Source organism: Tamandua tetradactyla, chromosome 7 (assembly GCF_023851605.1).
Source record: "Tamandua tetradactyla isolate mTamTet1 chromosome 7, mTamTet1.pri, whole genome shotgun sequence".
Lineage (NCBI taxonomy): Eukaryota > Metazoa > Chordata > Mammalia > Pilosa > Myrmecophagidae > Tamandua > Tamandua tetradactyla.
Genome location: NC_135333.1, coordinates 45687986 through 45714784, shown reverse-complemented (window position 1 = coordinate 45714784; position 26799 = coordinate 45687986). Strand labels below are relative to the sequence as shown.

Sequence of the window (26799 nt, the reverse complement as noted above, 5' to 3'; positions counted from 1 at the left end):
ATATAGCTTTTACAATGTGACTGTGTGATTGTGAAAACCCTGTGTCTGATGCTCCTCTTATTACCTTGTCAACAGATGAGTAGAATATACGGAATAAAAATAAATAATAGGGGGAACAAATGCTAAAATAAATTTACTTTGAAATGCTAGTGATCAATGAAAGTGAGGGATAAGGGGTATGGTATGTATAATCTTTTTTTTTCTGTTTTCGTTTTATTTCTTTTTCTATTGTCTTTTTCTTTTTCTGAATTGATGCAGAAGTTCTTAGAAATGATGAATATGCAACTAAGTGATGATATTGTGAATTACTGATTATATATGTTAATGTTTTAGTTCGTTTGTTAAATTTCTTTTAATAAATAAATTTAAATACATAAATAATAAGATACAGATTGGCAGAATGGATTAAAAAACACAATCCAGCTATATGCTGCTTATAAGAGACTCATCTTAGACACAAGGATACAAAAAGATTGAAAGTGAAAGGATGGAAAAAGATTATCCACACAAGTTGTAACCAAAAGAAAGCAGGAACAGCTATACTAGTATCGGACTTTAAATGTAAAGACATCATAAGAGACAAAGAAGGACACTATATACTAATTAAAGGGTTAATTCACCAAGAAGATATAACAATCATAAATGTTTATGCTCCCAATCAAGGAGCTCCAAAGTAAATCAGACAGACAATGGGAAAACTGAAGGGAGCTATAGATGTTTCAACAGTAACAGTATGAGACTTCAGTACACCATTCTCCTCTATAGGTAGAACAACCAGACAGAAGATCAATAAGGAAACAGAGAAGCTAAATAACTTGATAAATGAATTAGACCTAACAGATATATATATAGGTCATTGTATCCCAAAGCACAAGGTTATACTTTCATCTATAGTGCAAAGTCTGAAATATGTTCTACAATTGTCACACTGCACTTTGAAATTTATAGCTTTTTTGTAAATATGTTATTGTTCACAAAAAAAAAGAAGGAAAAAAAGTCAATCATGATGATAAAAAAGTATTTAAGCCCTCTAACCTCCTATATTCTGGAGCAGCTAGAAGGAAAAATATGAGGATTGTATAGTAGCACCTGACAAAATCTGGGATCTATTGTGTAACTACTTTTTGAAGAGTGCTTTAAAACTATTGCTTTTTTATTTCTTTGCTTTGTATACATTTTATACTATATAGTAAAAAAAAAGTTTTAAAAAACAAAGCAGTTTAGAAATCTCAGAAAAAAAAACAAGAGAAAGATCAAAAAAAAAAAAAAGTATTGGCAAAGTCCCCTGAGAGGGGGAGAAAGAATAAGGAACTACTAAACCTTACCATCAGGGACCCCCCTGATACTTTCTCAAACTTTAGGGACACCCAAATCAACAGGCTATGCCCTCGATCATGAGGCTTACTCTTGTGATGCTTAAGTAGGTAGCAGAGATGCTTAGACTACCTTTACACATGCCTAAAAGTGACTTCTGGAGGACCTCTGTTGTTGCTCAGATGTGGCCTCAGTCTCTCTAAGCCCAACTCCCAAGCAAAATCATTGCCCTCCCCCTACATGGGACATGGCACCCAGGGGTAAAAGTCTCCCTAGCGATGTGGGAGATGACTCCCAGGGATGAATCCAGACCTCACACTGTGAGATCAACAATTACATCCTAACCAAAAGAAGGAAAAGAAATGTAATTAATAAAGTATCGGTGGCAGAGAGTTCAAATAGAGTCGAGAGGTTACTCTGGAGGTTGCTCTTATGCAAGCTTCAGTTAGACCTTGCTACCTATCATAACCTGCCAACCTCCAGCCAGGACCATTCTAGCCAATCCTAAAGAACACCTAGGGCAATATATAAGATTTCACAAGGGTTCCATGCACTAGAGTAACTTTTCAGAAACCTACAACCTCGAGATAGGTCATCGGTCCAGATAAGTCCTGAAACCTAGCCCAGCCTCTCCAGAACATCAGATAGTTCCATCTCCCTACCCCATATTAGTAACAGGCCCTTCCAATATGAAAAGGTTAGAACTGCCATAGCCCAAATACCCCTAAAGAGAGGGATGGAAAGATCAAAGGTATTGGTGGAGTTATACAAAGAAGATAGGATTTAACGAAGGACTATGAATGCTGAATCATTAAACTGATATCTCTTCTAGTTTCCAGTGTTTTAGAGTAGCTAGAAGTAAAATCCTAAAATTGTGAAAATGTAACCCATGTCAAAGTCTGAATCATGTTCTACAACTAATTGTCCTGCTGTGCATTGAAATTTATAGCTTTTTTGTATATACGTTATTTTTCACAAAAAAAAGAAGAGGAAAAGGTCAATTGTGATGATAAAAATATATTTAAGCCTTCTAGCCTTCTATATTCTGGAATAGCTAGAAGGAAAAATATGAGAGGATCATATGGTAGCCCATGAAAACTCTGGGATCTGTCCCGTAACTACCTGTTGAAGAGTGCTTTGAAAACTACTGCTTTCTTATTTCTTTGCTTTGTATATATGTTATAGTACACAATAAAAAAAAAAGGTATTGGTGGAATGGCATCTTGAATAGGGCGTGAGATCCTGTTGGTTTGTACAGGTTAGTGTGATGCCCCAATACATCCTAATTTGGGCAGAAAATAAAAAAATATTTTCAAAGACTCATTGAAGGGCTTGGGGAAAAGGACGAACTACTAAACTTCCCCACCTGGGGAATTCCTGATATTCTCACAAGCAATGGGGACAACAAATTCAATAGGTTGAACCCTTGATCTTGGGGCTCAATCCTATGAAACTTATTCTTGCAAAGGAGAAGCTAAGCTTACTTACAATTATGCCTAAGAGTCACCCCCAGAGAACCTCTTTTGTTGCTCAGATGTAGCCTCTCTCTCTAAGTCAACTTGACCAGTGATCTCACTGCCCTCCCCACTACTTGACTCCCAGGGGCATAAATCTCCCTGGTAACATGGGACCTGACTCCCAGGGATGAGCCAGGACCTGGCATTATAGGAATGAGAAAGCCTTCTTGACCAAAAGAGAAAAGAAAGAAATGAGATAAAATAAAGTTTCAGTGTGAGATTTCAAATGGAGTCAAAAGGTTATCCTGGAGGTTATTCTTGTGCATTATATAGATATCCCTTTTTAGTTTATGGTGCATTGGAGTGACTAGAGGGAAGTACCTGAAACTGTTGAACAATGTTCCAGCAGCCTTGATTCTTGAAATGACTGTATAATTATATAGCTTTTACAATGTAACCATGTGATTTTGAAAACCTTCTGTCTGATGCTCCTTTGATCCAGGATATTGACAGATGAGTTAAAAAATAAGGAAAAATAAATAAGGTGGGATAGGGGTTAAGAAAAGTGGGTAGACTGAAATACTAGTGGTCAATGAGACTTAGGGTTAAGGTATATGATGAGATGCATGAGTTTTTTCTTTTTTCTTTTTATTACTTTTTCTGGAGTGATGCAAATGTTCTAAAAATGACCATGGTGATAAATATACAATATGATGATATTGTTAGCCATTGATTATATTTTGTATGGAGTGTATATGTGTGAAAATTTCTCAGTAAAAATACTTTTTTAAAAAAAAAGGTATTAGTAGACTCCCTTGAAGACGTGAAGGGGAAAATACACACACACACACACACACACACACACACACACACACACACACACATACATACATACATACATACATACATACATACAGAACTATTAAACTCTCCCATCCGGTGGGTCCCTGGATCAGGTAAGTCCTGTAATGCAGAGGGGCCAGCCTTTCCAGAACATCAAATAGTTCCATCCCCCTATCCCATATTATCAACAGCCCCTTCCAACATGAAAAAGTCAGAATGGGCATAGCCCAAATACCCCTCAAAGGTGATGGTGGAGTTATACAGAGAAGGAAGAGCTTAATAAACTAGTGTGATTGCTGAATCATTATATTGATATTTCTTTTGTCTCCAGTATCTTAGAGTAGCTAGAAGTAAAAACCTAAAATTGTGGAATTGTAATCCATATCAAACTCTGAAATCTGTTCAAGTAATTGTTGGATTGTGCTTTGAAATTTATTCCTTTTTTGTATATATGTTATTTGTAAAAAAAGAAAAATATACATTCCTTCTAGCCTCCAGTGTTTTCAGGCAGATAGAAGGAAAAATCTGAAATAGTAACCCATACAAACTCTGAAATCTGTTCTGTTTCAACTTGTCGAAGTGTACTTTGAAAATCATTGCTTTTTCTTTGTACATACACTATATTTAGCAATCTCCTTGTATATATACTATATTTAGCAATTATTTAAAAAACAATTCTTCCATCTAGGAAACCCAGGGTCCTCTCTCAACCACTGAGGACTCCCAAGAAAATAGTCCAGGCCCTGGATTTTGAGGCTTGTTTTATGAAACTTATTTCTGTAGGGGAGAAGCTATGACTACCCATAATGAGACCTACGAGTTACTTCCAGAAAGCTTCTTTGTTGTTCACATCTGGCCTTTCTCTAAGCTCAACTCTGGAAGGAAAATCGCTGCCCTCCCCCACAAGGAGGTACAAACCATTGAGGGATGAAAATCTCCCTGACAATGTGGGGCATAACTCCCAGGGATGAGCCTAGCCCTGGCACTGTGGGATGGACAAGGCCTATCTGACCAAAAGAGGGAAAAGAAGTGTAATAAAATAAGGCCTCAGTGGCCAAGAGAGATTAAATGGAGTCAAGAGGCTATTCTGGAGCCTTCTCTTATACAAGCTTCAGTTAGACAGTGCTGATTGCCATGATTTGCTAAACCGCAATCAACATCTCCCTGTTAACTCTCGAGAACACTTAGGGCCCAAACCGAGACTCTATAAAACTTTTGCGTACTAGGTCTGCCTTCCTAGAACACATAATTCCCAGAGGGTTCCGAGGTCAGATAAATCCTGAAACTCAGAAGGGCCAGCCTCTCTAGGATTATTAATCAGTCACATCCCCCTATACTTTAGTGTGGACATCTCTTCTCAATATGAAAAAGTCATAACAGGCATTGCCCAAAAATCCTATAGATTGGGAGAAGGATTAAAGGAGAAGGAGGAGGTATAACAGAGACAATGGGATTTGATAAATTAGCATGGCTGCTGAATCACTATATTAATATTCCTTCAAGCCTCCAGTGTTTTGGAATAGCTAGAAGGAAAAATCTGAGTGGTGGAATAGTAGTCCATGACAAACTCTGAGATCTATTCTGTAACTAAGTGTTGAAATGTGCTTTGAAAATTATTGCTTTTTTCTTTCTTAGCTTTGTATATAACTTATATTTTACAATAAAAAAGTATTTTTAAGGCATTATTGGGGCTTATAAAAAATTGGAATATGAATAATAGCTTTATATCAATGCTAAATTTCTTGAACTTGATAACTGCACATAAGGTGGTTACATAAATGAATATCTTTGTACCTAGGAAACGTACATAGAAGTATTATGTGTTCAAGGAGTATGATGTGTGTTATTTGCTCTCAAAAGTTCAGAAACCAATAGACATGATAGATAAATGGATGGCTAGATAGAACAATAATAGGTCAAATGTGGCATAATGTTAAAACTAATAAATCTGGGTACCTGGGGTCTGTGGGTATGTTAAAGCTCTCTGTTGGGGTTTGCATTATTTTGAAATGGTCCTGTACGTTGGAAATTATTTCAAAATAAAAAGTTTAAAGAAAAAAAATTAAACAAGGTACTGAAGATGTATGGACTGTACTACTTCTATTTTTAAACTATCACACACACACACACACACACACACACACACACACACAGAGACACAATTGGTTATCTCTGAAAGTATACAAAACAAATAGCAACACTGGTTGCCTTGGAGAGGAAGTGGGTTGCTGAAGAACAGAGTGAGAGTGAGACTGACTTTTCTCTGTGCACAATTTGGTACCTTCTGAATTGTACTGAGTTCAGACTACCATGTGCATGAACCACCAAGAAGAGGCATCAGTGCCAAGCACAGGCTCTCAGGCCAGCTGTGTGAGTTTATTCACTCTGGCTCTGGGTATGTTAATTTATTTCAGCTTCAGTGTTCTCATATGAGAAATAGGAATGTTAAGAGTAACTACATTCTCCAGCCAACACAATAAGCAAACTCACTGCCCTCCCCTTCTCTACGTGGGACATGACTCCCAGGGGCATGGACCTTCCTGGCAATGTGAGACAGAAATCCTAGAATAAGCTGAGACTCAGCACCAAGGGACTGAGAAAAACAAAAGGGGGAAGAGTGAAATGAGACAAAATAAAGTGTCAATGGCTGAGAGATTCCAAACAGACTCGAGAGGTTATCCTGGAGGCTATTCTTATGCATTAAATAGATATCACCTTGTTAGTCAAGATGCAGCAGAGAGGCTGGAGGGAACTGCCTGAAAATGTGGAGCTGTGTTCAGTAGCCAGTTTCTTGAAGATGATAGTATAATGATATAGCTTTCACAATGTGACTGTGTGATTGTGAAAACCTTGTGTCTGATGCTCCTTTTACCTACCTTATCAACAGACAAGAAAAGCAAATGGTATAAAAATAAATAATAGGGGGAACAAATGTCAAAATAAATTTAGATTGAAATGATAAAAAAAATGTCATGACCTAAAATGTCTAATAAAATGGAACTGGATAAGAAAGAAAAAAAAAAAAGAGTAACTACATTGTTGAAATTTTAAGAATTAAATGAGACGATATAAGTAAAGCACTTCAAAAAGTACCTAGTACATAATCAGCTATCATTATTACTATTCAAACATTAAAACAATAAAATATTTTAAAAGTTAGTTTTTTCCCTAATGCACAACATGGGGGGTGGAGGTGGGGAAGCTACATAAGCCCGCCTTGGTTCAAATTCCGGCTGTATCATCTATTAGTTGGAAACCTCAGTTTCTTCATCTGTAAAACAGAAATAATTCTTATGCCTAGGGTTCTTCTAAGGGTTAAATTGAAATCGTTCATAAAAGCATTTAACACAGAAGCACGCAATTGATGCTCAGTAAGTTCTCCTGTGTGTGCAGGTGCCAAATAACCCCTCATCCTCAAGGTCCTGGGTAATGTACGGGGCTGGCAGTCCTGGGCCTGCAGCCTGATCTCTGTCTGGGCTCCCAACTCTTGAAGCACTGTGACTTCTCAGCCAAGACGGCTTGATTTCTACCCCCAGCCTGTAAGAACTCCCCACAGTCCGCCAACCATGCTCCCCATCTCAGCAAGCAGTGCCACAGTGCACCCATTTGTCCCAATCGGAAGGTACAGAGATCACCCTGAACCCCTCTTTTCCTCAGTCCCTCCTCTCATCTATCAGCAAGTTCCACTAGCTCCACCTACCTCCAAAGCCCACCACTGAGGTCTGAACCCCCGGAATGAGGCCCACCTCTCAACATTCCCCTCTCACCCCTTCCTATCCACTAGCCAAAGCCCCTCAGATCAAGGCACAAAACTCAATGTCCAGCCTCAGGTTCCCACATGACTTGCACTCATGGTACATAGGTGTGTGGAAGATGACACACTGACAGATGGGGGGGATAGATGGGGGTCAGCAAGAGGCATGGGGGAAGGTAACAGATGTAGGAGGAGAGAAAGGATGGGAACAGAGGAAAAATGGGGCAGTGAAGGGTAGGCTGGGGAAGGTGACCTATTACACCAGAGGAGCAGTAACGGGGTGTGAGCAGAAGAGAGGGGTAGACAGATGACAGGGGTGCTGACGGGTGGAGGGTAGGGAGGGGAATACCAGCACCAACAGGCAGGGGAGGGACAGTGGGGGACACTGGCAGGTGAAGGGTACAGTGACTTGAGGGCAGAGCTGGACACTGGGGAACACCAAGCAGAGAGAGCTGTGAGATAGTACTGATCCTTGATTTGGGGAGTCACTGACATGGGAGACTATGTGATAGCAGAGTGGGACACTGACAGAGAGGGCCACAATGGGGGATGCTCACAGGGAGACACAGAGGGAGGGAGGCTGACAGGAGGGAATGGAGGGAATAGCAGGATAGGGGTCTTAGAAGCTCTGGGGCAGTGAAAGGCAGATGAAGGGGATCCTGACAGGCGGAAGGGGGAGACTGAAAAGCAGGGGGACACTGACAGGGAGGGGGCATCCCTGACAGGCAGTGGGGGTTACTGACAGACACTGGGGGACTCTAACAGGCATGGGGGGAGAAGGGGTTTACTGATAGGCATGGGGAGGATCCTATCAGGCAGGGGGGGTGGATCTGACAGCCATGGGGAGGATCCTGACAGGGAGTGGGGGTTACTGACAGGCATGAGGTACTCTAACAGGCATGGGGGCGACCCTAACGGGAGGGGGTGTGTGGCGCTGATAGGTAGAGGGGTGCCCTGACATGTGGGGGAAGGAAGGGGACTGACAGGCCTGGGGGGGGGGAGGCTGACAGGCGCGGGGTCCCCAACGGGCAGGAACTGGATACTGACGGACAAGGATGGGGGTCTGACAGGGAGGGGGGATGACCGACAGGCAGGAGGGGCTCTGACAGGCAGCTGGGGAACTGAAAGGCATGGGGTGTCTGACAGACGGGGGTGTCTGACAGACGGGGGGGAACACTAACAGGCGGGGAGGACACTAACAGGCGGGGGGGCCAGTAACAGGCGGAGGATCACTGACAGGCGGTGGGGCACTGACAAGCGGGGGGTACTGACTGGCGGGGATGGCAGCTCCACCGTCGGGGTCGCGCAGGCGGCCGCACTCACCTGCCCCCCGACCCGTGCGTCGCGGCGGCCCCTCGAAGCAGGGCTTAGCCAGGGCGCTGGCGGAGGAGACCCCCGGCGGCCTGGCGCGAGCCGCACTCTCATGGGCCCGGCCCGGGGCGCGACGCCGACGGACAACCGCGACCCGGGTACAGGCCGCAAGCGGCGCTCGGGTGGCCCCAAAATGGCGGCGGCGGCGGCGGGAGCGCGGACGCAGGGGGCGGGCCCCGCGCGGGTGCGCGCACGCGCGATCTGGGCGCGGAACCCGACGGGGTCTCGCGGAGCGGGGATGGACGGTGGGCAAGGTCATAGGCGGAGTCAGGTCTGGTTTCTTGGGCGGTGCGGGCGTGGTGGGCGTGGCCAGAGGGCCGCGGGGGCTCTCGCGTCGGGGGGTTCTGCGCCTGCGCGAGCCGGAGCGCCGGGTGAGTTGGAACCGGCCAGTTAAGCGCAGAAGCACAGGTGTGCCCGAACGGTGGCCAGGCGGTGTCCATGGCAGGGCTTCTGGCGTGGTGGGGTGTTCACAGTGAGGCTCCGCGCACACCTGCCTCCACGCCTCGGAGTGCAGTTTGGTGGAGCCGGCTGTCTTTTTCTCTCACCGCCGAGGTATCGGCTGAATTTTCTACACAAGCACGGTTACCTTTCCTTGTGAGATAACACATTGCACGGTCTATTTTCCAGTGCACCTGCAACGTAGAGCAGCCCTCGGGCGGCCCTGCGAAGTTCCAGGGTCCATGCCTGTGTGGGGTGGGGCCGTGGGTGAGGGCAGCACGCTGCCTGATTTCAGGCTCCAGGTCAGGCGGAGCGTACCTGCACAGCCGGCTCGTCCGCACCTGCCTGGGGCGCTCTCGGGCGAAGTCCTGGCCCCAGACCACCTCCCGCCTCATTTCCGCCTCTCTTCTCTCCTCCAGCTAGGGGTATCTGCGCTGCCCTGAAACACAGGCTGGGGGTGGGGGGCGTCTCCTAAGGTGACACAGCAAGGAGGACAGGCACCTCTGCTCGCTGGGAGGCAGTTCAGCGACTCCTGAAATTCGAGTCCGCACCGCCAGGGCAAGAACCAAGGGGCTCAGCCCACGGTCCTGTGGTGCAAAGGACCCCTTTCCTATGTCTGTACTGCACTGGGAGCCTCTGAGCAGGCAAAATCACCAGACTTACTATTTTTTCTAGATACCCGTTCTGATCTTGCACAGTGTTTTGCACGTTAAATACGTGCCCACTTTTGTTGGAATCGTTTGATTCAATCAAGCTCATTTCTAAAATGAGAATTATTATTTCAGGTGACAATAAAAACAATGGGAAATGGAAAAATAAATAGAGCACTTAAGGACTGTCCAAACACCTGTGCCCGTTTGAATTCACCAGTGGTGGTTGGGTGCTCTGCAAAAATGGATCTGGGCCCTTCAAGTATTTTTCCTTTGCCAGCTGGTACTGTGTCAGGCTTTGTTAGAGAGCTGGAGAAACTTCTCCATGGGAAAAGGGTTTGCTTCTTTCCCACTCTGCAGTGGGCAGAGGGTGGCTGCCCCCGTGTCAGGCGCCATTGTGAGTAAGTTTCTCTGGCACCCAGCTCCTGTGGTGCTGTGCAGCAGTCAGCAGCACCCAGAGACTTCCTCTTTCCCCCATCCCTCACCCCTCCTTTGGCTTCACAGTACAAGGTGTCTGGTGAGACAACTTCCCCTAAAGCTGTTCTGAAGAGCAGAGTTCGAGCAGCGAGGGTTAAGTGAGCGATAGGAGAGACTCCCTCCAGTTAGTTGTGCCTTCACCATGGCTCTCCCTGCCGAAGCCAGAGAGGCCACCTGTTGATAGGGAGCTGCAGAATGTGGCTAGCGCAGGACACCAGATGCCAGCGACACTCCTGCCCGGTGCTCTTGTGCTGTGAAGGCAGCCATCTGCCCAAGCGATGTGCCACCTGGTGAAGCCATAGTCCCTGGGGTCAGCCTGGAGCCCTCTGCTCCCCTCTTCCCCACACTGGACGCATCAGCAAATGTATCATCCCACTTTCAAAATATATCCAACTCTCCCCCACCAACACTCTGATCTGAGGCCAGTTTTTCTCACCTGCCTGACCACAGCACCCAGCAGGCCAATTAAAACATGGTCAGGTTCTCACAGGAGCCAATCCCCTCTTCCCTTCCTCTCACCCTCCTTCACTGGCTTCCACTCACCATCTGCAGCATGGCGTGCTCTTCCTCTAGTTTTCGCAGTCCACCACCCCCTTCTTCTTCAGAGCTCCCCTCACCTCCCTATTTAAAACCTTGTACTTCATAACCCCCTTCTCTGCTTCCTTTTTCCTCCTTCATAATTGTATCCGTCACAGGGGTCAGAAACCACACACAAATTTGGGCAGGAACTCTTTGAAGCAAAAACTATTGAAAATGGGATTCAGTAAAGAAATAAAGGTCATTTGGGCAGTTGCAAAAGAAGTATTTGCAAGATCCCTTTGGGGGACTGGGGAGAAAGAGGAAATATCCAACTTCCCCATTTGGAGAATTTCTGATATTCTCACAAGCAGTGGAGACAATCAAATCAATAAGCTGAGCCCTTGATCTTGGGGTCTGCCCCTATGAAGTTTATTCCTACAAAGGAGAAGATAAGCCTACTTAAAATTAGGCCGAACAGTCACCCCCAGAGAACCTCTTTTGTTGCTCAGATGTGGCTTCTCTAAGCCAGCCGGGCAGGTGAACTCATTGCCCTCCCCCACTATGTGGGACATGACTCCCAAGGATGTAAATCTCCCTGGTAACGTGGGACAGAAATCCTGGGATGAGCCAGGACCCAGCATCAAGGGATTGAGAAAACCTTCTTGACCAAAAGGGGGAGGAGAGAAATGAGACAAAATAAAAGGTCAGTAGCTGAGAGATTTCAAACAGAGTCGAGGTTATCCTGGAGGTTATTCGTATGCATTATATAGATATCCCTTTTTAGTTTATGGCGTATTGGAGTGGCTAGAGAGAAGTACCTAAAACTGTTGAGCTGTGTTCCAGTAGCCTTGAGTCTAGAAGATGATTATAAAATGATACACTTTTACAATGTGTCAGTGTGATTGTGAAAACCTTGTGTCTGATGCTCTATCCACGGTATTGACAGCTGAGTAAAAAATAAACAAATAATAGGGGGGACAAAAGTTAACTTAGAATAGATGGAAATGCTAGTGGTCAGTGAGAGGGAGGGGTAAGGGGTGTGGGTTGTATGAGTTTTTTCTTTTCTCTTTTTATTTCTTTTTCTGGAGTGATGCAAATGTTCTAAAAAATGATCATGGTGGTGAATAACTGTCATGGTCAGGTTCATGTGTCAACTTGGCCAAGTGGTGGTACCTGTTTGTCTGGCTGGGCAAGTGCTGGCCTGTCTGTTGCTATGAGGACATTTCATACAATTAAATCATGATCGTGTCAGCTGCATCCACAGCTGATTCCATTTGTAATCAGCCAAGGGGAATGTCTTCTGCAACGTGTGATGCTTAGTCTAATCAATAGAAGCTTTTTAAGTAGGATACAGAAGAGACAAATTCTCTTCCTGCTTTGGCCTGAGAGCCTCTCCTGTGGAGTTGGTCCAGACCCTCCATTGGAATCGTCAACTTCACAGCCTGCCCTGCAAATTTTAAATTCTACATTCCCGTGGTTACCTGAGACACTTACAAATTTTATATTTGCAAGTGTTTCCTGTTGATTCTGTTTCTCTAGAGAACCCTAACTAATACAATACCCAACTATGTGATGATTTTGTGAGCCATTGATTGTACACCATGTATGGAATGTTTGTATGTTAAGATTTATCAATAAAAATGTTAAAAAAGAAAAAAGAGAACTCTAGTGGAACAAGAACAAAATGTGGAAAGGGCCCTTCTTCCCCAGGGTGGTAGTTGGCTCCTGGCTGCAACCCTGCAGTTGGCAAAGCTGCTGGCCTCGTGCCCAGAGGGGACAGATCCATAGGCCCAGGAAGAGGTGGACGGGAGGAAAGCAGCCCTGCAGGGCACGGGTGACCAGGCTGGAAACTGGCCGCCTGGTGCCTGCGGGGGCGGGACAGGGGGGTGAGCGGAGCCCAGAGCCACCCTGAGCCGCGGCAGCTGTGCCTTGCGTTTAGGGAGGAAAAGAATGCCCCTGGGGACCGGGAAGTAAAGCCACTCCCGCAGCGCCGCTTGCAGTATCCTCTACTGACAAAGCTTAGCATCAGGACGCTGCGCCAGGGTAGCGCCAGGAGACACGGATGGTGGAGGCGGCACGCCCACGAAACCTAAAAGGCGCACTGAGCGCTGTGCCTCTGCAATTAACGGGAGTGGTGTAAAGCAGGGCAGCTTGTTCTGCCCCTTGGAGCGGAGATTTCGACGCACGCCGGGCTTCGGAACCCCAGAACCGTGCCTGCTGTGGTGCTCTTTCCTCCCGCCCTTGATTGCAGCTGTTTCCAGAGCGCCTGCGGCTTCCCGCAATGGGTTCACACAGCGATGCCAGTGTCAGCCCTGGAGAAGGCTGTGCACGTGGATAGGCGGCCTCCAAGTTAAGAGCAGGCTGCTGCCAGTGGTCTTTACAAACTGGCTTGAGGGGAAAAAAGAGTTGTGATCCCGAGGGCCACGTGTTCACCGGGTGCACAACCTCGGATGACAACTTCCCACAGTGATTCTCAGTCTGCACAAGTCATGTCGGGTGCGCTAGGACTCCCCTCCCTGCTTCCAGAAGGACTCCGTGGTAGCCAGGTCCCCAGAGATGTGACCATGTTTGGGCTCACCATCCCTGAGCTTTCACTCATCCGTCCCCACCTGTCTGGCCTTGTCATGTGAGCCTATTCCAAGGACATGCCCAAGAACTAGGTAGACAACCCCAGTAGTCCGCTGTGAGCAGGACTTGATTTAAGAAGTGCCTGCCAAGTTCCGGGTCAAGATGGCAGCTTAACAACGTGCGCGTTTTAGTTCGTCCTCCAGAACAACTACTAAATAATCAGAAACGGTACAGAACAGCTCCTGGGGCCACGTCATTGACCAAACACACAGCATACCCCAGTCGGGACCAGCTGGACCGGCTGCCAGCACCCCTGCAAACCGTGAGTTCCCAAAGCTGCAGTGGCCAGCGCCCCTCCCCCACAGGCCGCTTCCCTGAGGGGAAAGGAAAGGACTTTACCAGCAGCAGAACTGGGCACAATCAAACGCCAATTGTGGAACTAATTAACAAATTCTGACTACTAAAAATAGGCCCCCAGCTTAGGTGAACCTGATCAAACAGAGGTTGCTCATTTTTGTCCCGGGGCCAAGGGGGAAGGACTGACAGAAAAAGGGGGAAAAAAAAAACAAGGAAACAGGTTTTTTTTTTTTTTTATTTTTTTTTTTTTTTTTTTTTTTTTTTTTTTTTTTTTTTTTTGTGGCTGTGTATCTATAGAGGTTTGACTGCCTCTGGATACAGCAGCAGGACTTTTCAGGCTGCAGCTGCCTCAGGCATAGGCAGAAGGGAGCTCTTTTGGGGGCTTGACTGGAGACTGTGCCTTCCCCAGGGGAGGGGTGAACCCCAACTCAGGTGGAATCCCTCCATCAAGGAATTCAGACACCAGGGCTTGGTAATTTGAAGCCATTAAAACCAGCCTACAACCTCTCCTCTGTCTCCACCACACCACCAGCAGGGAGAGTCTGCCAAAGTTAAAGGTACTGCATCATCTTATGCTGGTGGGACCTGCAGTCAGACAAGTGTCACACACAGGGAAGGATAAGAAAAACAGAGTCCAGAGACTTCACAGGAAAGTCTTCCAACCTGCTGGGTCTCACCCTCAGGGAAAACTGATGCAGGTGACTCTTTCCTCCTGATAGGAGGCCAATTTGGTCTGGAAATATCTGGCTGTGGAATATAATATCTAAGTAGACCCCCCTAAGTGTGTGTGGGGGAAGGCACCACACAAGCAGGGCAAGAAACAAGAAAACAAGAACTGAAAAATTCTCCTGTGTTAAAAAAAACTTAAGCTAAAGGTCCAGATAAAGCTGAACGGAATGTCAAAGAACAGATAGACAACAAATTCATCCAGCAAGAAAACCCTAGATAAAAGAAGTGAAAGCAATCTCCAGAATAAACTAGTTAAGGTAATTAAATGCCTAGACGCCAGCCAAAAATAACAAATCACACTAGGAAAATTGAAGATATGGCCCAGTCAAAGGAAAAACCAACAATTCAAATGACATACAGGAGCTGAAACAATTAATTCAGAATGTACAAACAGACATGGAAAACCTCATCAAAAACCAAATCAATGAATTGAGGGAGGATATAAAGAAGGCAAGGAAAAACAAAAAGAAGAAACTGAAAGTCTGAAAAAACAAATCACAGAACTTATGGGAATGAAAAACACAGTAGAAGAGATGAAAAAAACAATGGAAACCTACAATGGTAGATTTCGAGAGACAGAACATAGGATTTCAAAACTGGAGGACGGAACATCTGAAATCCAACAAGAAACAGAAACTACAGGGGAAAAAATGGAAAAATATGAGCAAGGACTCAGGGAATTGAAAAGACAATATGAAGCGCACGAATATACGTGTTGTGGGTGTCCCAGAAGGAGAAGAGAAGGGAAAAGAAGGAGAAAAACTAATGGAGGAAATTATCACTGAAAATTTCCCAACTCTTATGAAAGACTTAAAATTACAGATTCAAGAAGTGCAGCATACCCCAAAGAGAATAGATCCAAACAGACATATTCCAAGACATTTAATAATCAGAATGTCAGAGGTCAAAGAGAAACAGAGAATCTTGAAAGCAGCAAGAGAAAAGCAATCCATCACATACAAGGGAAGCCCAATAAGACTATGCGCAGATCTCTCAGCAGAAACCATGGAGGCGAGAAGACAGTGGGATAATATATTTAAATTATTAAAAGAGAATAACTGACAACCAAGAATTCTATATCCAGCAAAACTGTCCTTCAAAAATGAGGGAGAAATTAAAACATTTTCAGACAAAAAATCACTAAGAGAATTTGTGACCAAGAGACCAGCTCTGCAAGAAATACTAAAGGGAACACTAGAGACAGATACGAAGACAGAAGAGAGAGGAGTGGAGAAGAGTGTAGAAAGAAAGACTATGAGTAAAGGTTAAAAAAGAAGGAAAATTAGATATGACATATAAAATCCAGAAGGCAAAATAGTAGAAGAAAGTACTACCCATGCAGTAATAACACTGAATGTTAATGGATTAAACTCTCCAATTAAAAGACATAGACTGGCAGAATGGATTAAAAAACAGGACCCATCTATATGCTGTCTCTACTCAAAGGACACGAGGCCAAGGACACAAATGGACATTTACACACCAATGTTTATATAGCAGCATTATTAACAATTACCAAGAGATGGGAACAGCCAAAATGTCCATCAACAGACAGTTGGCTAAACAAACTGTGACATTTACATACGATGGAATATTATGCAGCTGTAAAGAGTAAAATGAGACAAAGTGTCAATGGCTGAGAGATTCGAAACAGATTTGAGAGGTTATCCTGGAGGTTATTCTTAGGCATTAAGTAGATATCACCTTGTTGTTCAAGATGTAGCGGAGAGGCTGGAAGGAATTGCCTGAAAATGTAGAGCTGTGTTCCAGTAGCCATGTTTCTTGATGATGATTGAACAATGATATAGCTTTCACAATGAGACTCTGTGAATGTGAAAACCTTGTGTCTGATGCTCCTTTTAGCTACCATATCAACAGAAGAGTAGAACATATGGAATAAAAATAAATAATAGGGGGAACAAATGTTAAAATATATTTAGTTTGAAATGCTAGTGGTAAATGAAAGTGGGGGTAAGCGGTATGGTATGTATAATCTTTTTTTTTCTCTGTTATCATTTTATATGTTTTTCTGTTGTCTTTTTATTTATTTTTCTAAATCGATGCAAATGTTCTAAGAAATGATGAATATGCAACTGTGATGATATTGAGAATTACTGATTGTATATGTAGAATGGAATGATATCTTAATGTTTTGTTTGTTAATTTTTTTTAATTAATAAAAAAAGTTTAAAAAAAAAAAAAAAAAGACGTGCCTGCCATGACTTGGCCAATCCAGCACCACCACTTGTCCTCTGTCAGGGGCTCATAATCTGTGTCACCACAGCAAGTGCATCTCACTGTCCACCTCCACTGCTGTCACAGGGAAGTTTTCAGAGCTTTAGGGATGCTGGAACCCCCCTGTGCTGGTTTAAAAGGATTTATGTACCCTAGAAAAGCCATGTTTTAATCCTAATCAATCTTGTGGAAGCAACAGTTTCTTCTAATCCCTATTCAGTACTATAGGTTGGAAACTTGGTTAAATTATCTCCACAGAGATGTGGCTCAATCAATTATGGGTATTAAACTTGATTAGATGGAGGCCTGACTGCACCCATTCTATGTGGGTCTTGATTAGTTTACTGGGATCCTATAAAATAGGAGACATTTTTGGAGAGAATGCCCTTTTGAGAATGAGGAGAGAGCAGCAGAACCACGACAGAATGAGGAGCAAACCACAGAGTTCACCAGCCTTTGGAGATGAAGAACGAAAACACCCCTGGGGGAGCTTCATGAAGCAAGAAGCTGGGAGAGAAAGCTAGCAGATGTTGCCATGTGCCCTTCCAGTTGAGAGAGAAATCCTGAATGTCTTCAGCCTTCTTCAACCAAGGTATCTTTCCCTGGATGCCTTAGATTGAAGCATTTTTACAGACTTGCTTTGATTGGGACATTTTCTCGGTCTTAAAACTGTAAACTTGCAACTTATTAAATTACCCTTTTTAAAAGCCATTCCATTTCTGGTACATTGCATTCCAGCAGCTAGCAAACTAAAACACCTGCTGACCTGGTCTCAATTCTGTGATGGAAATATCTTCTGGACCTTCTTGCAGACTCTAAGGCGGTCGGTGTACAGATTGCACATGACAAATCCCGCCCAAAGGTACCTCTCTCCTAAGCCTTAGGATCTTCTCCTCCACATCCTGCTTAGAAAGCCTGGGCATCTCATCAGCTAGGTCACCACTGGGTCCAAGCTTCAGTCAACCAACAAGTAAATTCTCAATGCCACTTCCAGCTGCTGAGCAAATATGCTGAGCCAGGAAGCTCCAGCACGTGCACCCAGGTTGGTGGATTTGCCCAGCCTGGTGTTGTCTTCCTCCCTCCTTATTCTAACATGCTTAGGATCAACCCCACCTGCATTTCCTGGCATCTTCTAAAAGATACTCCAGAGCCTTGCAGTTATTTGGTGTGTACCTGTCCCCAGGTGCCATACACAGATTTAACTTTAGTTATGGGTCTAGAGGCTTGTGGTGGGTCTTAAGGGGAATCAACACACCCTCTTGGGACATTTGCCCCAGTGAAGTTACCACAGGGCTTTGAAGTAAAGGAAGGTTAGATTTCTGGATACTGTAGGTTTCTTAAAGAGTTTATTTAGAAAGTAGCATGGTGTAAACAAATTACACCACTTTGATTTTCTTCTAGTATGAGACTCATGATGCAAAGCCGAAGCCACGTGTGAGGATTGGGCATCTCCAGAAAGTTGTTTTTTTTTACAAATGGACATAATGTGACCCACATATGATTGATATGATTTCCTTTAGGGCAGAGGCTGGTGGAGACTTGTTCTGTCTTCTGCCTCAGACCAGAAAAGTGGGCTTTCTTCTAAGTTTCCTACCCCCAGGTACTTTGTGCCAAATGCATGGGGGGTGGGTTGGAGGGTGTTGGATCAAAGTGATTATTTTAAGAACTAACTTGATGTTAAAGAACTTACACATGCAGATCTTCAGGGATCTGAGTCATCCTGTGCTTATTTACAAGCGTTCCATTAAACATATTTAATAATCATTATGGCATGAATCAAAAAACAGCAGGGTTACTGAATGATCATACCCCATTCACACTGGTGAGGCCCTGTGCCAAAGCCAGACCCTGTGCACATGGTCAGACCTTGTGCATACTGGTGAGACCCTGTGCACACTGGTGAGATCTGAGCACACTAGTGAGACCCAGTGCACACTGGTGCAGAACCTGCCCGTTTTAGGATCCCATTCTTTCCATATCAGTGCCCCAGCTTCCATGTGAGAAAGTTGATGAGACTATGAGTTCAACTGTAGTTGAATCATTTGTTGTAATTCAGCAACCACACAATTAAACATTGTTTTTGTATTTTCAACAATGTCATCCCTGTGACTATAAGAAACACGAGTTTCCTTAGGGAAGCCAGGGATGCTCTCTATTTCAAGGGCAGTGACTTTAGCTGACAGTCCAAGGGCCTGAGCTTATTTCCTTGCATGCTTGCATGCACTCAGTAGAGCCCTTCCCACTATCTCCTGCATCCACATGAGTTAGGAAAGTGGCTGGCACCCTCAGTTGGATATCTGAATCACCTGAGAAGCTTTTTAAACATGCCAAAGCCTGAGAACTGCCAGATCTCAGATCAGTTAAATCAGCATCTCTGGGTGGGGAGGTGCCCAGGACACTGGGGGGCTGATAGGCTAATGGGGCTGAGAAACCCTTGGTCAAACCAAAGTAAAAGTTCAAGGTAAAAAACTCCAGGGACATGGCCTTAAGGGCTTTAGGGCAGGGGCAATCCCTTCAGGAAAGCAGGTGCCCATGTGTCAGGTAAGCAGCCAATGGGAAGTTCAAGAAACTGAAAACCAGGAGCCAAACGAAGTAGTGAGGAGAAGTGAGACAACATGTGAAAGGAGAACAAATAATGGAAGAAGAACCATCACTACTTCAGAAAGAGGCCTGGAAAGCCTGCCCCAGGGATGGTCTAGAAAGACGTCCGCTGGCTCATTGCACCTGTGGAACATAAACCTGAACAGCTGGTGGACGCTAGGCCTTTTGGCAAGGGAAGAGTGAACTCACAGGTGGCCCACTCTCAACAGCCCTTCCCAGCCCTTTCCCTCTCATGAGCCCGGGACACCTCTCAGCTGTGGCACCTGCAAATCCTCAGCAATCATCTCAAGATGCAAATCTGGGCAGATCACTCAATCACTTAAAATCTTACAATGGCTCTTAGGAGCCAAGCTAAAATATAGAAATATTACTTTTGTGACACAGGCATCCACATGGTATTCAGAATTGGGTTTTAAAACACAGGGATGAGATGCAACTAGGAAGGAGCTTAGGTGTTCAATGCTGGTGCCAAAAGCCTCAGTAAACAGCAGCTTTGAATGCTGAGGCTGGACATCTGCAAGACATGTGTTTTGTTGAGAAGAAAAGGCTTCTGAGCATATGGCATGTGTGCCCTAACAGCGGATTACCCCATGGGAGAGAGCACACTGGCTGACCACCTCGTCCTGGCCTGTACCACTGCCAGTGTGTCAATTAGAGGACAGCACCGAGCACCACCCCATTCAAACAATGGGGCCTGTGATCTGGACAGGTGAGCCCCTGAGAAAAAGGTGCAATCTTGATGCCTGAGGAGCAGTGGAGGTGGGGGTGGGATGGACAAGACAAGTCAGCTGTCTTGATGAGACTGGACAGCGGTGAAGGTCAGTCCTGGCACCAGACTCTTTTTCCAACACCCTGGCCTTGGCTAGGTCCCACCACCGCCATTATCTTCCCTGCTCAGCCCCCCTCTTTCTGGCCTGAACTTCCTCATATGGAGCTGTCCCATGAAAGTCCAGTGTCTGAAAGGCAATCAGTAAGCTTACACATTAAAAAGAGGTTCAGTTCCCCCAAAAGCTATACAATACTAAGTCCATACCATGTTTCTTGCATGCAGCTTACAAGTTTCTCTAGATATTAAATTTTTCAATAAAGCTTAAAATTCTTAAACTTCTCCACTGGATTTGCCTTAGGCCTTTCTCTGCATTTTTCCAGGAGCCCATCAGAATATCCATCCAATCTTTGTTTTTCCTGGAGCCCTCTCCCTCCAGCAGCGTGCATCCACATGCTCTTCTAGGAGGGCGGCTGACCGGCTCACAGCTGTCTTCTGAGGACTGCACACTCACACACGCGCGCACACACACATTTTACATTTCCCTTTCCCTGTGGGCACGTGAGTTCCCTGCAGTAAAGACCCTCAGGCAGACACTTTCTCAGAACAGTGAGTGGGTTTCTCCAGGGCAAACGCCCAGTGGTGAGATCAGCGGGTCACTGGGGGTTTGAATACTTCTTCTCACCAGGGGTCCCCCCAGACCCGCTGAGCCCACCACGCTGTGCCTACCATGCAGGTAACTTACCATGCCCACCACTGAGCCAGCGCCTCCTACCGTCGCCTTCAACTGCGCGCCCTCTGGCGTGTGAGGTACTGCACCGTTACTTAAATGTGTGTTCTTTTTGATGAAATTAAGCTTGCCTTCATGTACCTAGCCATTCTGGTTTCTCCTGAAGGACTAGATGAGCACATCACACAACTTTGCCCCTGTGGAACAACATGTGCACGTGCAGGAAACACCAGGAGAATGAAAGGAGAGACTTCAGAACTGTTTGAAATTTGAATGTGCTGCCTAACTACATGTAGCTCTATCAGCAGAAAGTGGAAATTTCACTAATGTGAGGTGCTTGAGCACAAACATTGCCTGACTGCATACTATTAAGACACAAGGGCAACCCTTAGGAAGTATGGTTGCTAGATTGAGGAATGAGCGAACTAATGAATGAATACAATACAGGTTGGCCAGTTAAATCTGAAATTCATGTGCAAAATTAATAATATTGGGCGGGCCACGGTGGCTCAGTAGGTAAGAATGCGTGCCTGCCAAGCCCGAGGACCTGGGTTCGATTCCCGGTGCCTGCCCATGTAAAAAAAAAAAAATTAATAATATCTTACTAGAAGGCTATCCCATACAATAAAATATTATTCGTTGTTTTTCTGAAATTCAAATTTAACTGGGCATCCTGTATTTTATCTGGCAACCCTACTAAAAAGAAAAGCTTAAAATAAAAAAAGGAATTAAAAAGCTGAGCAGAAAAGTCCCCTTGGGGGATGGTGAGAAAGAGGGAAAATTCAACTTCCCCAAGTTCAGTTTCAAATTCAAATTCCCCAAGGAGAATTCTTGATATTCTCACAAACAGTGGGGACAACCAAAGCAATAGGCTAAGCCCCCAATCTTGGGCTTATTCATATGAAACTTAACCCCACAAAGGATAGGCTAAGCCTACTTAAAATTAGGCCTGAGTCAACCCCAGGAGAACCTCTTTTGTCGCTCAGATGTAACCTCTCTCTCTCAGCCAACACGACAAGCAAACTCACTGCCCTCCCCCTCTCTAGGTGGAATATGACTCTCAGGCGTGTGGACCTTATTGGCAACATGGGACAGAAATCCTAGAATGAGCTGGGACTAAGCACCAAGGGACTGAGAAAAACTTCTTGACCAAATGGGGAAAGAGAGAAATGAGACAAAATAAATTGTCAATGGCTGAAAGATTCCAAACAGAGTCGAGAGTTTATCCTGGAGGTTCTTCTTATGCGTTAAATAGTTATTACTTTTTTAGTTAAGGCATAACAGAGAGGCTGGAGGGAACTGCCTGAAAATGTAGAGCTGTGTTCCAGTAGCCATGTTTCTTAAAGATGATTGTGTAATGATATATAGCTTTTGCAATGCAACTGTGTGATCGTGAAAACCTTGTGTCTGATGCTCCTTTTATCTACCTTATCAACAGATGAGTAAAACGTATGGAATAAAGATGAATAATAGGGGGAAAATATGTTAAAATAAATTTAGTTTGAAATGCTATTGATCAATGAAAGGGAGGGGTAGGGTTATGGTATTTATAATCTTTTTTTTTCTGTTTTCCATTTATTTCTTTTTCTGAATAGATGCAAATGTTCCAAGAAATGATCATGATGATGAATATGCAACTATGTGATGATATTGTGAATTACTTATTATATATGTAGAATGGAATGATCAAAAGTTACGAATGTTTGCATTTGTTTGGTTTTTTTGGTATTAAAATTTTTAATTAATAAAAATAAATAAATAAATAATGGGGGAACAAATGTTAAAATAAATTTAGTAGATTAAAATGCTAGTGATCAATGAAAGGGAGGGATAAGAGGTATGGTATGTATGAATTTTTTTCTGTTTTCTTTTTATTTCTTTTTCTGAATTGATGCAAATGTAAGAAATTATCATGATGAATGTACAACTATGTGATAAAAAAAGAATGTTCATATTGTATGTTGATTTGTTTTATTAATAAAAATTAGGAAAAAAAAGAATTAATCAGATGTCAGTAATGTACTGGTGAGGACAGGAAAACAAAGGTCATTATTATACTTGAGGAAAAGTTAAATGTAATCACATACTGGATTTTTTTGGGTGGTGTTCACATGTTTGTGCTATGCAACTTTATTACCAATAAAATTCCTCTAGGAGAAAAAAAAAAGCAAAACCATAGGGTGGGCCATAGGATAGGCAGAGTTCTCACCTGCCATGCTGGAGACCTGGGTTCGATTCCTGGTGCCTGCTCATGTGAAAAAAAAAAAAGCTGAGCAGACATATTTACTGACTGCATAATGCAGGAAAGTTTCTGTAGTTTGAGTCTAGGCAAGATTAAAACAAAGATCTCAGAAAAGTAGAAAAATTATAAAACATGCATGCAAAGAAAGCATAAAATGCCTTACTTAGCAAGATGTGTGATAGAGTTCGTCCTCCAGAACAGCTACTAAATATCCAGGAACAGTAAAGAACAGCTCCTGGGGCCACATCAGTGACCAGACACACGGAGTACGGCGAGCCCCCCCAGAACCGTGAGTTCCCCAAGCCACGGCAGCTGGTGCTCCTCCCCCACAGGCTACTTCCTAGAGGGGAAAGGAAAGAGACTTTACCAGCAGCAGGGGCTGAGCACAACCAAATGCCAATTGTGGAATTAATTAACAAATTCTGATTACTAAAAACAGGCCCCCAGCTCAGGTGAACCTGGTCAAAGCAGATGTCGCAGAAAAAGAAACAGGTTTTTGTGTCTGTGTTTCTACAAAGGTTTGACTGCCTTTGGATACAGAGGCAGGACTTCTCAGACTGCAACTGCCCCAGGCATAGGCAGAAACAAGCTAATTTGAGGGCTTGTCTGGAGCCTGTGCCTTCCCCAGGGGAGGGGTGAAGCCTGACTCAGGTAGAATCCCTCCCTTAAGGAATTCAGACCCCAGGGCTTGGTAATTTGGAGGCATTAAAACCAGCCTACAATCTCTCTGTCTCCACCACGCCCCCAGCAGGGAGAATCTGCCAAAGTTAAAGGTACCACATCATCTTATGCTGGTGGGACCTGCAGGCAGACAAGTGCCACATACTGGGCAGGATAGGAAAAACAGAGCCCAGAGACTTCCTAGGAAAGTCTTTCAACCTGCTGGGTCTCACCCTCAGGGAAAACTGATGCAGGTGACTCTTTCCTCCTGAAAGGAGGCCAGTTTGATCTGGGAAAATCTGGCTGGGGTGTATAATACCTAAGTAGACCCTCCTAAGGGTGGGGGGGAAAAGGCACCATACAGGCAAGGCAAGAAACAAGAAAACAAAGAACTGAAAAATTTTCCTCTGTTAAACAAAACATAAGCTAGAGGTCGAGAAAAAACTGAACTGAATGTCAAAGAACAGACAGACAACAAATTGTTCCAGCAAGAAAACCCTAGGTAAAAGAAGTGAAAACAATCTCCAGAATAACTAATTAAGGTAATTAAATGCCTAGGCGCCAGTAAAAAATAACAAATCACACTAGGAAAATTGAAGATATGGCCCAATCAAAGGAACAAACCAACAACTGAAATGAGATACAGGAGCTGAAACAATTAATTCAGAATGTATGAACAGACATGGAAAACCTCGTCAAAAATCAAATCAATGAACTGAAGGAGGATATAAAGAAGGCAAGGAATGAACAAAAAGAAATGGAAAGTCTGAAAAAACAAATCACAATTTATGGGAATGAAAGGCACAGTAGAAGAGGTGAAAAAAACAATGGAAACCTACAATGGTAGATTTCGAAAGGCAGAAGATAGGATTAGTGAACTGGAGGACAGAATACCTGAAATCCAACAAGCAAAAGAATATATAGGGAAAAAATGGAAAAATATGCGCAGGGACTCAGGGAATTGAATGACAATATGAAGTGCACAAATATACATGTTGTGGGTGTCCCAGAAGGAGAAGAGAAGGGAAAAGGAGGAAAAAAACTAATGGAGGAAATTATCACAGAAAATTTCCCAACTCTTATGAAAGACTTAAAAGTACAGATCCAAGAAGTGCAGCATACCCCAAAGAGAATAGATCCAAATAGACATACTCCAAGACACTTACTAATCAGAATGTCAGAGGTCAAAGAGAAAGAGAGAATCTTGAAAGCAGCAAGAGAAAAGCAATCCATCACGCACAAAGGAAGCCCAATAAGTCTATGCGTAGATTTCACACCAGAAACCAGGTAGGCGAGAAGACAGTGGGATGATATATTTAAGACACTAAAAGAGAAAAAGTACCAACCAAGAATTCTATATCCAGCAAAACTGTCCTCAAAAATGAGGGAGAAATTAAAACGTTTTCAGACAAAAAATTACTTAGAGAATTTGTGACCAAGAGATCAGCTCTGCAAGAAATACTAAAGAGAGCACTAGAGACAGATACGAAAAGACAGAAGAGAGAGGTGTGGAGAAGAGTATAGAACGGAAGACAATGAGTAAAGGTAAAAAGAAGGAAAATTAGACATGACATATAAAATCCAAAAGGTAAAATGATAGAAGAAAGTACTACCCATACAGTAATAACACTAAATGTTAATGGATTAAACTCCCCAATCAAAAGACATAGACTGGCAGAATGGATTTAAGAACAGGACCCATCTATATGCTGTCTACAGGAAACACATCTTAGACCCAAGGATAAACATAGGTTCAAAGTGAAAGGTTGGGAAAAGATATTTCATGCAAATGACAATCAGAAACAAGCAGGAGTAGCTATACTAATATCCAACAAATTAGATTTCAAATGTAAAACAGTTAAAAGAGACAAAGAAGAATACTATGTATTAATAAAAGGAACAATTCAGCAAAAAGACATACAATCATAAATATTTATGCACCGAGCCAGAATACTCCAAAATAATGCAGTAAACACTGAAAAGAGAAATAGACACACCTACCATAATAGCGGGAGACTTCAATTCACCACTTCCATCAATGGACAGAACATCACGACAGAGGATCAATAAAGAAACAGAGAAATTGCATATTACAATAAATGAGATAGACTTAGACATTTATAGTACATTACACCCCACAACAGCAGAATACATCTTTTTCTCAAGTGCTCATGGAACATTCTCGAGGATAGACCATATGCTAGGACACAAAGCAAGTCTCAATAAATTTAAAAGATTGAAATAATACAAAACACTTTCTCAGATCATAAAGGAATGAAGTTGGAAATCAATACTAGGCAGAGTGCCAGAAAATTCACAAATATGTGGAGGCTCAACAACACACTCTTAAACAACCAGTGGGTCAAGGAAGAAATTACAAGAGAAATCAGTAAATATCTCAAGGCAAGTGAAAGTGAAAACACAACATATCAAAACTTATGGGATGCAGCAAAGGCAGTGCTAAGAGGGAAATTTATTGCCCTAAATGCCTATCAAAAAAGAAGAAAGGGCAAAAATCGTGTAATTAACTGTTTACTTGGAAGAAGTAGAGAAAGAACAGCAAACTAACCCCAAAGCAAGCAAAAGGAAAGAAATAATGAAGATTGGAGCAGAAATAAATGAAATTGAGAACATGAAAACAATTGAGAAAATCAACAAAACCAGAAGCTGGTTTTATGAGAAAATCAATAAGATTGATGGACTCTTAGCAAGACTGACAAAAAGAAGAGAGAGGATGCAAAGAAACAAGATCAGAAATGGAAGAGGAGACATAACCACTGACCCCACAGAAATAAAGGAAGTAATGACAGGATACTATGAACACCTTTATAATAAATAATAAATAAAACAATGTAGATGAAATGGACAACTTCCTAGAAAGGCATGAACAACCAACTTTGACTCGAGAAGAAATAGAGGACCTCAACAAACCAATCACAAGTAAAGAAATTGAAGCAGTCATTCAAAAGCTCCCCAAAAAGAGAAGTCCAGGACCAGATGGCTTCACATGTGAATTCTACCAAACATTCCAGAAAGAATTAGTACCAATCCTGCTCAAACTCTTCAAAAAAGTTGAAGAGGAGGGAAA

At 43.5% G+C, this 26799-nt stretch overlaps 1 protein-coding gene across 11 annotated transcripts in view; it reads right to left on the bottom strand.

Moving 5' to 3' along the window:
• PPP6R2 (protein phosphatase 6 regulatory subunit 2) overlaps positions 1–26799 on the bottom strand; it is a 215024-nt gene that overhangs the window by 182362 nt on the left and 5863 nt on the right. For 7 of the 11 annotated variants that reach the window (XR_013179386.1, XM_077169282.1, XM_077169281.1 and 4 more), the window contains exon 1: positions 8692–8864. The exons of 1 other annotated variant lie outside the window; for it this stretch is intronic. The gene's annotated coding sequence lies outside the window, so the exon portion shown is untranslated. Of the gene's footprint in view, positions 1–8691; positions 8867–26799 lie in introns of those variants that run through there. 3 more of the 11 variants (XM_077169285.1, XM_077169286.1, XM_077169289.1) reach the window with 2 other exon arrangements.